The sequence below is a fragment of the Manacus candei genome, unplaced genomic scaffold, assembly GCF_025592945.1.
Source record: "Manacus candei isolate 608988 ecotype Guabito, Panama unplaced genomic scaffold, ASM2559294v1 h1tg000050l, whole genome shotgun sequence".
Lineage (NCBI taxonomy): Eukaryota > Metazoa > Chordata > Aves > Passeriformes > Pipridae > Manacus > Manacus candei.
The window spans coordinates 33359139-33373123 of NW_026138098.1; the positions used below are offsets into that span (position 1 = coordinate 33359139).

Genomic DNA, 13985 nt, shown 5'->3' on the forward strand with positions numbered 1-13985 from the left:
TCTCAGCATAAACAGTGCTATATATCATCCCTTAAAGTCAAGCTACCAAGGAAAAGAAACTAGCTTGAGCCTAGTTCTGTATGGATACTGGAGAATCCACATGGCAAGCAACAGGTCACGACTGACCTCATGGCGTGAAAAAGTTTAATTATGGGTTATGGAAAAATAACATTTGAGATGGGAGAAAGCATTACACCTCAACAGACTTGTCTCACGCAAACCTTCTGATATTTAGTGAGATAAAAAATTAAGATTTTTCCCAGGGTTATAACATTCAGAACATGCTCTCTTTTCCTTGTTTAACACTCAGGCATAGTTTTCCACAGTGCATTCCATCAAAGCACTTTTCCAAGCAGAGGTTGTGTTTCGATATCACATAAGGAAATAGAATCACAAAGGAAAAATTATTTACTCGGGATCACAGAGAATGCCAGTGGCAGAATCAGGGACAGAGTACTGGGATAAAACCATCATAGTCACTGGAGCACCTTATTTCCACTTTCTTTAACTGAGACCAATAAGCAGGCTAAGGAGAGTAAAACATTTCCAAATATAATTTACACTATAAATCTAAAGTATATAGTATCTTCTTCCATACTCACATGTTAAGTTTACCCAGATACTAGTATTCTTATTCCTAGGTCAGCTAATCCCTTCATGTCCCTTAAACACAGCACCAGAATTCCTGCCTTTGGTGAATGCACACACTTCCAGCTGCGACACAGTGACAAATTCTAGGAGTCACTCCAGCAGAAGTGTGAATCCTACAGCCTGACCAGCTACACAACTTTTGGCTTTGCACTGGCATGCCAGGCTGTTTTTCAACCATCCAAAAAAATGTGTGTCATGGTCCTGAGCCTACAGCCACAGCGAGAAAACTCTTCTCCACTGAAACCCAACCACAGGAACTTGGGAACTTGCCAACAGCCTCACCACCTTCCCAGTCAACTAAATCATTGCCCTGCTCAGTAGAATTCTAGTGGATATACAGCACTGAGTGACAGCAGAATTAAAAGAATACTGCTCAGTTTAGAAATACTTTAAGAATCTTATGTTTGTAAGACTTCTTCCAGGTACAGTTTCACAAGGACCAAGTTTTTGGTCTAGGAACTACACTTGTAATATTTAAGGTACTGAAATAAATATTTACTTTATATAAAAAAAACCAACCATTTTTTGGATCCGTTTCAAATTCTTAAAGAAAAAAATTCCTTTCACATGAGTCTCAGTGCTATTTTCACTGCACGCACTTTGAGCCCAGAACAAGGACCCCTCTCTATTTAAGTGGTACACAGTTCTTACATGGATGGCTATCCTGTGCTCCTAAGGATAGGTCAAGAAGGTCTGGCTCCAATCCCTCCCTTTTGTTATCACATTTAAAGTGTTCCTATCTCTATTCAGAACCAGAGGCTCTGTTTAAATAAAGTTCAAGTTGACCTTCCACTAAAAATAGGATATTGTTCAACTCATTAAAAAAAAAATAGCTAACAAAAAGATTCCATGATGTGCTACTAAAAGGTTTTAAAATTTTATTTGTAAAATTCTATTTTTTATGTGCAATTCCCCATTTCCCCTTTTTGCTGACAATTATCTATTCCCACATTACACTCTACTGCTTTGCTTAACAAATGTCTTTGTCTTGCTCAGTTGCAATGACATAAAAAAATGTGGGTTTTTATTCTTTGTAAAGCTGCTACTGATTTTGCCAATGGATTTGGTTGTTTCATACCCATGCATTACCCCAGGATGCTTCACCATCACGTACTAGTTTATGTAACTATTTTCAAACTGACATAAAAGTTTGCATTATTTGTTTTGTCCACTGACCCAAACAGTAGTCTAGTATTCTAGAATAGTATCCTTCTTCCCCATTACCTACAGACACGCACAAAACAATCCCAGAACAAAGGGTAGCAAATGTGACTGATACTTCTGAAGTACATATATTGATTTTGAGATATGCTTGCAAATCACTTTGGATGCAGGCAAGCAGCTACCCAGTGCTACCTAGCACATAGGAAAGCATAATCCAATAAACAGGGACAGAAAAATAGTATTCAAGCGAAACCACAATCCCACCATGCCATGCCTGAATAAATGGATAGACCTTGACATGCACATTTACTCCTCCAATGGGGTTCCCAGTGCTGCATGGCACCCTATTTCCTTTATCAACTCAGATAACCAGCCTCAAATCAAAACTTGGCTCAGAAAAAAAACTCTATATAGCTGATACAGTGTTTCTGGTGAAACAGCTTCAGAAATAAAGACTGAAGACATTCCTGCCCATTTTGACCTTTGCTCTCATTTCAACTCAAAATGATTTGGGTGAAGAGCAACCAAAAAGAAAAAGGCAAAAAACCCCAAACCTTTTTCCAAGGTGGATTAGTTTTCCAACATCAACCAACTGATTGGGAATAGGAGAAAACATTAACAGTTCAACATGCATTTTTCCTAAATGTCTGTCACGAGGCCTAATTCTTTGCTGTTGGATATCTTTTGGGCTTCACGAGGTCTGAACACAGCTCTTGCCTTTAATAAGAGAAATTCAAATGGATTTTACTTAACAGAAAATTGTGCACATAAAGGTTTTGAAATATGCAGAAGGTTGTACTGAACGTAACAGCCCCTCATTACCCCTCACTTATAAACAAGTGTCTTCTATATTTTAAAATCAAAAACAAAGTTATAAAATCATGCAGTAAGTCAGTATTTTCACACTGAGGCGTGATAAATATACATTTACATAAACCTTCCTTGCATGAGATGCCTAATCCAGCAAAGTGCAAGGGGGTAAGTTAAACTTTTTTAAATAGCAGCATCTATGCAACATTTTATTCTTCTTTTTCCATTATTTCAATATGGTTTCTCATGTCTGGAAGATAAGCAAACACATCACACAACTTTGGCTACTGGCTTAAAGCAACATGACCACGATGATTTAAAATATTAATAACACTTTTAAAACAGTCATGTTTACAGTTCTTTTTTTAGCAAGTTGGTAAAGAAAACCAGCATTTTAACTCTTTTTAACTTTTGAACTCGTTATTTTATTAAACAACTAGAACAGTTCCATTTACAGCTCCATGTACTTCCACTAACATGGAAAATTGCCTACATTCCTCTTCAATCTTACCTTTTGATTCAAGAATCTAACTAAAGAGTTCCTAGAAACAGCTCTGTGAAGAACTCTCTTGATGCAGCTTGACTCCTGAGGCACCGACAGTGAGACAGCAAATGGTTGCCTGTCATTCCCAGTCTATGCGAAACAAAACAGGAGGGGAAGAGTCAAAACTGGGAGGGCAGTACTCAACTGGAACTCCTCCCAAAGTGGCAGTGCCCGACTGAGAACACCACTTAGAGACACCCAAGCTCATTCCTAGTCTTGCAAACGTAGTCTGACACCGAGCTTTTAGACCCTAAATCAGACACCAGTGAAGTAAACGGCAAAGCCCCCTCAAAAATCAGGGAGGTTTAGGTGGAACATGAGAAGGGAAAGGGGAAGAAAGCAAGCAAAGACCATTACTGTAAATTCCAGCCCAAATACAGATGCAATATACAAATCATAAATGTCCATGGTTTGTATGAACAGTCTTCTTCATTTACCTTCAAAAAACAACCAAAACATACTTCCAGATTCATAATCCCACATTTATAAGATTTTCCATCAAGAGAGCCATTTAGGAAATGGACATGAGTGAAGTTTTGCTAATTTGCTATTATAGCAAATCTGAGTACCCTGAAATGCAGTTTGAAATAGCACTCATGAACAAAAAACCTCTGGAAATTCTAAGCAGGTAAAGGTTGCTCAATATTTGTATCTATTCTGCTAGAGACTCTATTCTGCTGCTTAAGATTGTAGCGGTCTTAAACCATTCAGTCTGAAAATCTGTATGAGGCCCATGTGTCATGGGCTGAATTTTCATTTTGGAAAACTTCTACCAAAGCAGTTTTGCTATTTTTAGTTTATTTGGAGGTAAAAAGGGCACAGACAGCCCAAAGGTTGAGATAATCTGACACCATCTAATAGCACTGGAGAGGCTAGACTAGGAGGAAAAAAAAATAACCAGCTAAGGAAGGAGCACATATTGTGACTACTCAGAAGAGAGAAAGAGAAAAAACCCCACAAATACTTGGACATACATAAGAGACAGTACGGAAACAGCTGCAAGGAATAGGGAGAAAAAATAAATCAATCACCTTGGCCAACTGATTTCAATAGGGTCTTCTGCACCTAAAGCTGCATAGAAAGAATGCAGCAAAATGGATTATGGATGCAAAAGCATCAAATATTACTCATATAAACTAAGCAGACTTTCCTAGATGGTACAATAATTTATTACAGGGAAATGTACCTGCTATTGCCATATTAAACTTACAATTTTATTCATAATTCATTCCTCTCAGGTTTATATTTCAAGCTCGAACCTTGGAAAAGATCCTTCTTTGCTCACTTCTAATTCATGAATTTAGGAGGCATGAACAACAATAAACAGAGAAGAAAGGTGCTGGACTAAAAAAGATTTAATTTTCTGAGTACTGTATTTAAACTATGGGATGCAACGAAAGTATAAATCTTACTAACTGCAGTTAGTATTTCTCAGCATTTGTTAGCTCTCTCAGTTCATGAATGTTACTTTAAAGTTAAGAACAAACAAAACCACAATTCACTTCATTGCAAAATTCCATATAGACAAATAAAGTTATGTAGATGATCCCTATTGCATCTTTTTAATCATTAGATCTTTGTAACCACATCAGTGTTTTATTTATGAGGCAAATTACTACAGTGGTGAACAGCAATCCTCTTTGTTTTGACTGGAAAATTTGTCTTTCAACCATTAAATGGGTGTTAGCCCATCAAGTTCTGTATATACCCAAATGTCCCGTGCCATTACTAGGAAGAGATGTATTGAGTCAATAAAATGCAGAAATTACATATGAAAAATAAAAAAAATCCCAGTTCCCTTTCCTGAAGAAAAGACCTTGGGGGCCCAAGTCTTTGTGTTACAGAATCCTGAAACTCAAGGAGAAACACCACAGGAAATGAACACCACAGTCACCCCGCTGCTATGGGCCACTGGAACTCCAGGGTGAGCACGGTCACTGGCTCCTGCCCCACTCCTTACCACAGGCAGGGAAACACACCTTGACTGAGGGTGGGCCTGAGGGGATGGGGGCTGACCTGAGGGGAGGGGGGCTGACCTGAGGGGAGTGGAAGTGACCTGAGGGGATGGGGGCTGACCTGAGGGGAATGGGGGCTGACCTGAGGGGAATGGGGGCTGACCTGAGGGGAATGGGGGCTGACCTGAGGGGAATGGGGGCTGACCTGAGGGGAATGGGGGCTGACCTGAGGGGAATGGGGGCTGACCTGAGGGGAATGGGGGCTGACCTGAGGGGAATGGGGGCTGACCTGAGGGGAATGGGGGCTGACCTGAGGGGAATGGGGGCTGACCTGAGGGGATGGGGGCTGACCTGAGGGGAGGGGGGACTGACCTGAGGGGATGGGGGCTGACCTGAGGGGAAGGGGGCTGACCTGAGGGGAAGGGGGCTGACCTGAGGGGGCCCTAGCCCCTGCTCCTCCGCCTGCCACTCTCCCTTCACATTGCGACAGGTAGTCCATAAGCATTGAGTCTATTTGTTGGGGTTCATTTAAAATCATTTCATGTCAGTGTTCACTTATCCTTCCTTCCAACAAACGCATTTTTTTTCAGGTAGTAGGTTTTCCAGCCTCTTTTGCTAACTCCTGTGATTTTTTTTCTCCCCTTTGGTTCCCCAAGACAAGGTTCTGCTTTTGTGTGTTCTGCCCTAACACTCTGGATAGGATTTCATAGCTTTGAGTGAGAGTTAGACCTAGTCAGACCCAACACTTCTGGAAAACACGTTGAAAATTTAATAAATCAAGTAAAGTAACCATAAAAAATAAATAAAATTTCAAATCAAACAAAGTATCCATATCTGCATTGGGTGAACACAATCTGTAGTACATCCCAGTCTTGCCCGTGATCACCCAGGTAAGGAAATTGGTTGATTCACATCAGGGTTTTATGTGTCTCATGTACCTGGATTTCATTCCCACAGAAGGTAAGTCAAAAATTCCTAACTGGTGAGTGGCTAAATCTAACCCAGCATGGCATCAGGGCACGGACAGACCAGACACAGGACCTTGGACATAACCCTGTGTCCACCAGTAGAGATGTCATCATGTTTTCTTAAATAATTTAGACTAAACTAGGCCAAAGGAAATTTTCAAATCAAACTCTTTAAAGAAATTTCACATTGCTGCAATAACTAACTTGAAACAGTTCAGAAATAAAACTCCTCCCCTGTGGTTATGGCCTGTGTGACCCCCCCTGCAGGGGCCCCCAGGCACGGCTGTGACAATTTTATCACTTGTGGCAAGGGAGTCACCTCTCAGCACACAGATAAAGGGAACATACACAGCATCCTGCACGAGGACGAATTCTTTCCCACGTTACAGCTTCTCCCTGGCAGCAAAATCTTCTTTGAGCAGGTGTCCACCTCTCCCTCCTCACCATTTCTTCCGAAGGTCTCCGCACCTACAAGCACATTCCAACATTCTGACTCTCCATTTGCCTTCAGCTATCAAAAGTAAATCTAGTAATTAGTCATTTCTATTTTCAGTTGCTTTACTGATTTATTTACTTTTAATAGAAGCACTGAACAGAGCTAATACACTTCACATTTGTACATTATTATTTAATCAAGCTTGTCAGAACTATATTGAATCCGTAAGATATAATTCTATACAAACAGTAAATAATATTATTTCAAGGGACAACTCTTTAAAAACATTCTGCTGACAAGGCACTAATTCCCCCTACTACTGAGAAAGCATGCAGTATGAAATTAGCAGTTTAGAAGCTTAAATTGCAAAATTATTCATATCATCGTAAGTGTAAGAAATGAAACAGCAGTGCCTGAAGTTCCTAAACTCATCCTTAGTTCTTCTTGGGATCCACACATGGACACAAATCTCAAGATCTCCATTGCTCTAGGTTTGTTTCTTCAAACTATCTTTTGGAATTTTCACTGGGAATATCTTTCTTGAGTAGGAAATGTAGCCTATAAAGGAGAGAATAACCAAAGATTAAAAAAGATTAATCATGAAGATCACAAGGTTCTCAGACAATTCAACAAAAGCACATTGTCACTGTGTTTCTTTGCATGCAGCCCATCAGTGACAGAAATCAGCAACAATATAGACCTATAAAAATCAAACTTCTAACTGTGAGTGCTAACATTGTATACCATAGATTTCTCCACAAGTAAAATTGTAACAGTAGGTGTGTAATTGTTAAATATTCCAATATTGTATAACAATGTATATGTAGAAGCTGCATTTGGAAAAGGGGGCTATTTATCTGAAAGACCCAAAGTACATTGATTCTACAGGACAATCAAAGTTGTATTTATTTATTCTCTTTATTACTGAGTTTTACCTTTCCTTCATTCGAGGTCTTGCAATTCAAAATGCACATGTTTGATTTCCAATGTATAAGGAATTGAAAAGGTTTATTGCTACAATCCATCATTGAGGCTTAACAGGATAATTGCAACCTGTCAATACTACAATTAGATTTAATGTTTAGCCACGAATGTGACTAAGCCAACCACTGATCAACAGGGAGACTTTTTGATGAAGGGGTTTTTTTCATAACTGACCACTATCTCACCTAAACTTTCTAAAGCTTCTGCTAATCTGGAGGTACTAAACACAAGGTGCACCTGCTGGTGTTACCCATTATCACAATGGGGAAAGAATCTCTCAAAGTGGAAAACGTGATGAAATGAAAAATAAATTTTAGAAAGTCATATATTTTAAGATTTGAAGCATACAGAAGTGAAGTAAATCAGGGCCTCCAAACCCACACAGGGATCTGTGCTCAGAAAGGAGACCAAAGTCAAGCAATACAGAACGGGAGCCAGAAGCATATTTTATTTTTGTACAGGTGGATGATATGTCCCTCTTTATTTATGGTGTTGCAGATGCCTTGTGAAAGCCAAGCCTAATTAATAAACCTACCATGAGGACATTTTTGGTAAAGATTAGCATTTTCACATGATATTTAGTACAGTTGTATTTTGAAAGCATATCTGCTTACCTTCTTTCTGTTTTCATAAAAATGTAGTAAATGTATGTATAAAACACACAAGCTGCAAGAAGGAAAATGGTACACTCGTTTTGTTTAAAAGTCAGTAAATCTGGTAAAAATGTATTAAGGAAAAAGGGTCTAATCTAGTAGTGCATACATGCCTAAATTTACTAGGATTATTTATTTAAAAATAAGAATGCAACTAAACATTTGGTTGCATTGACACCACCAACAACATTCAGTTATATAATTTGATAATCTTGTAACACTGAGCCAGTAATTTCATTAAAATGAAATTCTAGTGGTGCTAGACTACATCAGCTGTTCTAATACAATAATTGGTGTTGGGGTCATTAATTCATTCACATCCTTCAAGGGAGATGTAAAATTTACTCTTGTATATTCCAAGTTCCACATAAGCACAAAGTTCTGTTCTACTTGTTAGCTTGGGCAGAATCTAATCTATTTTTTCTGTTGTAAGCATCACAGATTTCTAACAGGAATAAATGTTGAAACTATTGAATTGGTAAAGCTGATAGAGAATGATTAAATAAAAGGTCACAGACCAAATGGGTGCGAAGGGATACAACAAGCATCACAAAATTAACATTGCACTTAAGGGGTCAAGAAAGACAAGAAAAATGAAGGATTGAAGGGCTTGGGGCTTCATATTTCTAAAGAAAACATTTGTGCATTTTTTCTACTGGTTGGTTAATCTGTCCATATCCTACTGAAGATTTTTCAGTATCTGTCCTCTTTACTTGTAAAAATTAAAAACATGAAAAAAATATAGGCAATTCTATCCCAGCACTATTATTTTATATAACAGTCCTAAACCAGATTTTTATCTCTGTTATCTATTACAGTGTTAAGCTCTTGCTAGTTTTAAGGGAGTAAGAAATAAAACTTTTAAGATCCCTTTGGGAGATAAATTCACTTTCAAAATACACTTACCATTGAGAAATTTTATTCCTTATCGTGTCCATTTTGGATCAGTTAAGTCTTCATTAAATGCCCATGAGATACACTAAAGTTTGGGTTTTTTTAGTGTTTACTTCACATTTCTTACTGCCATGAAGCAAAATTCTAAGCATTGATGGCTTTAATTTAGTTTGCATTTCCAAAGCAAGTGCATTATAATTTTATGAAAACTTTCTAAATCCCACAATCCTTCATGAAGGCTGTCAGCTGTAATTTATATTTCCATTTAAAAACACGTGCCATAGGTTCAAAAATGCAAAACTTCTGGAACAATACATTCAAAAAGCAATGTCACATGCACGAATTCTGATAATTAACTAATCCTCTGACAGTATAACTGCATACAAATTAGCAATGTTTATGCATACACATGATTAACTTTAGCCTGTGGCATGCCGAATGCTTTAGTTAGGCTTTTAGCCTAATATCTAATTACCTTCAGGGCTGCTTAATGGCTACAGGACAGTACTCCTGGAGAACGTCCCACACCATTCTGAAACAGGTACGCTGACGTGCCCACCGGGAACAAGGACCTTCCTCTTCGACGCCTGGGAAAGGACCCACGCAGATTGGGAAGCTCTATCCTACCCAAGCTGCCTCAGGCTCTTAAAGGCAGCCAAGTATCTCAGGCTTTAAGGTCTTCAAAACTAGGATTATGTACAGCAGATAGTATGCTTTATTAATTAAACGCTTGTACATGCAGAGGCTCTCCAGCACTTGGCAACAGGCATTATCCCGGTTCATAAACCTCAGTGTTTTACTTTAGGCTCGTATGTCTGGGGTTTAGTGTCTTTTTTAGATACTGTTGAGATTCCCTAGCTCAAGTATCTAGTATTCCCTAGTATCCAGGCTGAAGGCTGCGAGTCCTTTTGGATCACTGCTCATCTTCAAAAATTGATGTATCAAAGTACTCAGAGCCGCACCTTTTGCACGAGGTACCTGCAAGACGTACTGTGAGCTCTTTACTTGCAGCCTGCACAAAGAACACTGGAGGTCACTCCAGAGTTGCTCAAGTAACAACTTTTTCCAAAGAGAGACAGACACCAATTTTTTTTCAACATTCGGTTGCACGTAGCTGGTTAAACATAACACCCTGTGTGCCTTCTACGCAGTCAACTCTCACTATTTATTATTTTACTGAAATTGCACGCTTATCCCGAGTCCTAGACTAATGTAAATGCAAAATAAAGGCAAGTACCATTTAAAGAAAAAAAAACAAGTTTCTTAGTTCTGCTATGAAACAAAGGCTCCTAAATTCAAACCACAGAAGTCAGATATTGCTGTGAGGAAGCAGCGTGTGTGTGTGGGAGCACAGGGGTGACCTGCCGTGCTGTCCCCAGTGGTCCCCCCCGGGGGCACAGACAGGCAGCCCTGGTTCTCTCTTGCTTTCAAGTAAATAAGTCCTTTGTTAATGAGACCACACTGTCATGTATTCTGGCTGTGTCTTATTTGGCTTTTCTGTATTTTGCATGGTTCCAGAATATAACTGTCTTTTCAGCATAATTTTCAGTAGATTCAAAACATGTCTTGACAAGGAGATCAAATCCAAAAAAACCTCCAAAACACAAGCCCATAGTTTAGTAGTGATGCTAGTTAACTTCATTCCTGAGACAAAGGAATTGTGCTATTATAGTTTCAGGCAGCTGTTAGAATGTAAGTCAAACAGCAAGAGACCTCTGGTGAGGTGAATACCTGTGTGGGACAGAAGTTAATGACACCACTCCCATTGATTTTGCTTGCTCTCAAACCCACGTAAAATAGTAAAAAACATAATGATTCTTCATTTTCTCTTGAACATTTTCCCTAAGCAGCTCGAAACCGCTCTGTAGATAAGTACCAATCTCCATATTTTCTCAGCTTACAGAAGAATTGTCCTAACAACAACAAAAAAAAGCTATAAAAAATTCTTCACTAAAAAATGTATTTAACATTTCAATCAAGAAAGGGAGTGTTTAAAAAAGACTTTCCTTTCAAAAAGTAAAAAGGAAAACGTGGTCTAGAGTTCTCAGAGAAGTAAGTACTACTTAGTGCTACTTCACTAGAATTAAAAGCAAAAATTGGTTCTGTAGCCTAAAACAAGAGTATTTTAAGTTAGACTTTAAGGACACTTTAAATGTAGGACTCCCAGTAATAGAATGGATTCCCCTCCCAGGTTCCTTCAATGAAAATAACAAAACAAGGCATCTGGAAAAGCAGGAAAGGCATATTTTATGTTTCATATAGATAAGGGGAATTTTTCCCTCTTAGCAACTGTCCTTAATAAGTGGGCAAAATTCAAGACGTAGAGCATTTGAAAGTTTTCTGTTAATCTTTTCTGAATAAAATAACTTTGTGCAAATAACCTAAAAGACTCAGGTGGTAACATTCCAAATATTGCATGGATCTCCAGGTTATTAAACAACTTTAAGTGTCAAAAGGCATTCATTAAAAAAAAAAAAAAAGAATCAACCCAAAAAAACAAGAGCTGTGGTTCAATCCCTTCAGGAAGTGTTAGAACAAATACCCTTCCTGGAAGGGCTCTTACCAAAACTGAACTTTGGTGTGGTTTTATAATTTGGTTTCCTTTTGCTTTGAATAGTGAAAGTGCTCTTGCATTGCCTAAGATCTTCCTAAAAAAATTACCTGTACACAGATTTCAAAAGTCTGTATTCTGTAAAGAAAATTAATCTTGCAGCATATCCATCAGTGTAGAAGGAAACAACTGCTCTTTGTCCTCAGGTAAATAAAAAATAAATAAATAAATAAAAGTAGCAACAGCTTTGTACTAGAAGCCCCAACAAATCTTTTCTGGCACTGAGACATGACAAATACTTGTTTTCCCAACAGCAAACATGATCTGACAGTCTCCACTTCTTTAAGAAGTTCCCATCAGCTATAATACACTGTACTGAAGGTACTACTTTTTTTCACTCTTTTAAATTCCTTTAAACTACTGATACATCTTGTGCTTTCTAATATCTGTCTGTTCTCTACATTACCCAGGTCAAGTTTCCAGAGAAAAGTCCTAAAAGACTGTTTTCATGAGCCTATTTTAAGATCTTTACTAATTCAGCAATATTTTTGCTACTAAGGCAAAGATTTATCATGAGTGCTTCTTGATCAATAATTCATACCAAAAAAAATAAAATAGAAGTAGGGAAGCACAGTTATCAATATCACTTCAGCTACTCGTTAAAAAAAAAAAAAAGTATTAACAAGAGCTCTGACTATAGGAGAGAAAATGAGGCAAAATTATTATTTTTACCCACTGCAGCACAGGTACGAAGTCAAGTTAGATTTCCATTGCACTACTGCTGGCACAATTAACTGTTGCTAGGGTAAAAAAAATATATCTACTGTTAATTAAATTACATATAAAAGCCACATGATAGAGACATTTTGTAATAACTGAAAGAAACAGCAAAAACGAGAAAAATTAACGTCACTGCGGGAGCTGACGCAATGCCTGATCGTTACTGTATTTTGTCACAGTTCCTGGCTGCTGTCTCTCTACCACGGTCGGGTGCGCACATTTAACCCGCGGGAGCAGACACAGCCCTCACGTTCCAGGCTGGAGCGCTCCAAAGCGCACGGAGCTGTTCGCGTTCCCAGCGCGCTCCCCGCGCCGCGGGTCCGCCATGGCGGCGGCTCCCCTCAGAGAGCGGGGCGGGGCCCGCACCGCCCATTGGCTCCGCAGGGCTGGGGGCGTGGCCTCCCGCGGCGGAACGCCCTATAAGGAGGCAGCCGGGCCCCACTGCCGCCAGCAGCAGCGATGGCCGAGTGGTTAAGGCGTTGGACTTGAAATCCAATGGGGTCTCCCCGCGCAGGTTCGAACCCTGCTCGCTGCGGTTGGTGAGGATCACCTTTTACCTTCCGCCGTGTCCTTTTATTTCTTGTAACACACAAGTTTTACTCTTCACGTCTTCTCTCGCTGCTAAACCTCCGCAGCACAATGAGAGACTACCCGGTATTTCACGGGATCGGCAAGACTGAAGGGACCACAGCGCATCATCTGGTCCAACCTCCCTGCACCCCGCACAGAACTGCATCCAGACAGTCCTGGGATATCCCCAGAGAGGGAGACCCCACACCCTCTCTGGGCAACCTATTCCAGTGCTCAGTCACTGCACAGGAACAAAGTTCTTCCCCATGCTCAGGTGGAACATCCTGGGCATCAGTTTCTGCCCGTTGCCTCTCGTCCTATTGCTTGGCACCACCAAGAACAGCCTGGCTCCATCCTCTTGGCACCTGCCCTTTAGATATTTAGACACATTAAGGAGATCCTCTCTCACTCCTCTCCTCTCCTCTCGAGGCTGAACAGGCCCAGCTCCCTCAGCCTTTCCTCACAGGAGAGATGCTCCAGTCCCTTATAGTTTTTGTTGCCCCTATAATATTCATCCTATTGCAGCTCATTAGGCCAGGCCTACACACTCCTCCCCTACTTCTGACACCAAATAACAGCAATAGGTCCCAGGGCAAGTTTCTGGCATTGCATCTGAAGCACCTGTGATAAGAGCACTCAGTGGAGGTGAGAGAAGGGTACATGGGGATCAGTGTTCTTTTAACAGCTCACTGTCCAGGCTCTGGGGACAGGACAGGCAGTGTCCAAGTGCAAAGCTCAGGATTAATCCAATGCCTTACACAAAAACATTGTACTGACCTGCCCAAAGGACTGTTGTCCTGCCCCCATGTCCAACAGCTGATACAAAACAAATAAAACCCTGTCAGCAGCAGGCTACTCTGTATGGAATGCATTTGCTCCATGGAATCTTCAGTTTCATGAAGGAAGCTGGTCCGATTCCTCCTAGACCTCCACGGAGGGGGTCCTAGATCATCTTTTCCAGCCCTTTATGACCCTCTGCACATGCATGACATGCACACATACACATGCAAAATCTGGCAATGACG

The 13985-nt window shown here is 40.0% G+C and overlaps 1 protein-coding gene and 1 non-coding gene across 4 annotated transcripts in view; one reads left to right on the forward strand and one right to left on the reverse strand.

Moving 5' to 3' along the window:
* CTNNA3 (catenin alpha 3) overlaps nucleotides 1-12779 on the reverse strand; it is a 443012-nt gene extending 430233 nt beyond the window's left edge. Inside the window, exons 1-5 of one of the 3 annotated variants that reach the window (XM_051800262.1) lie at nucleotides 11721-12779; nucleotides 9535-10071; nucleotides 8127-8178; nucleotides 6441-6560; nucleotides 3137-3259 (exon numbers count right to left, since the gene is read on the reverse strand). The gene's annotated coding sequence lies outside the window, so the exon portion shown is untranslated. Of the gene's footprint in view, nucleotides 1-3136; nucleotides 3260-6440; nucleotides 7087-8126; nucleotides 8179-9534; nucleotides 10072-11720 lie in introns of those variants that run through there. The other 2 variants (XM_051800260.1, XM_051800261.1) reach the window with 2 other exon arrangements.
* Nucleotides 12780-12843: 64 nt separating this feature from the next.
* On the forward strand, nucleotides 12844-12925 carry TRNAS-UGA (transfer RNA serine (anticodon UGA)). The gene has a single exon. It is a non-coding gene; the product is annotated as a tRNA-Ser (tRNA).
* The last annotated feature ends 1060 nt before the right edge of the window (nucleotides 12926-13985 follow it).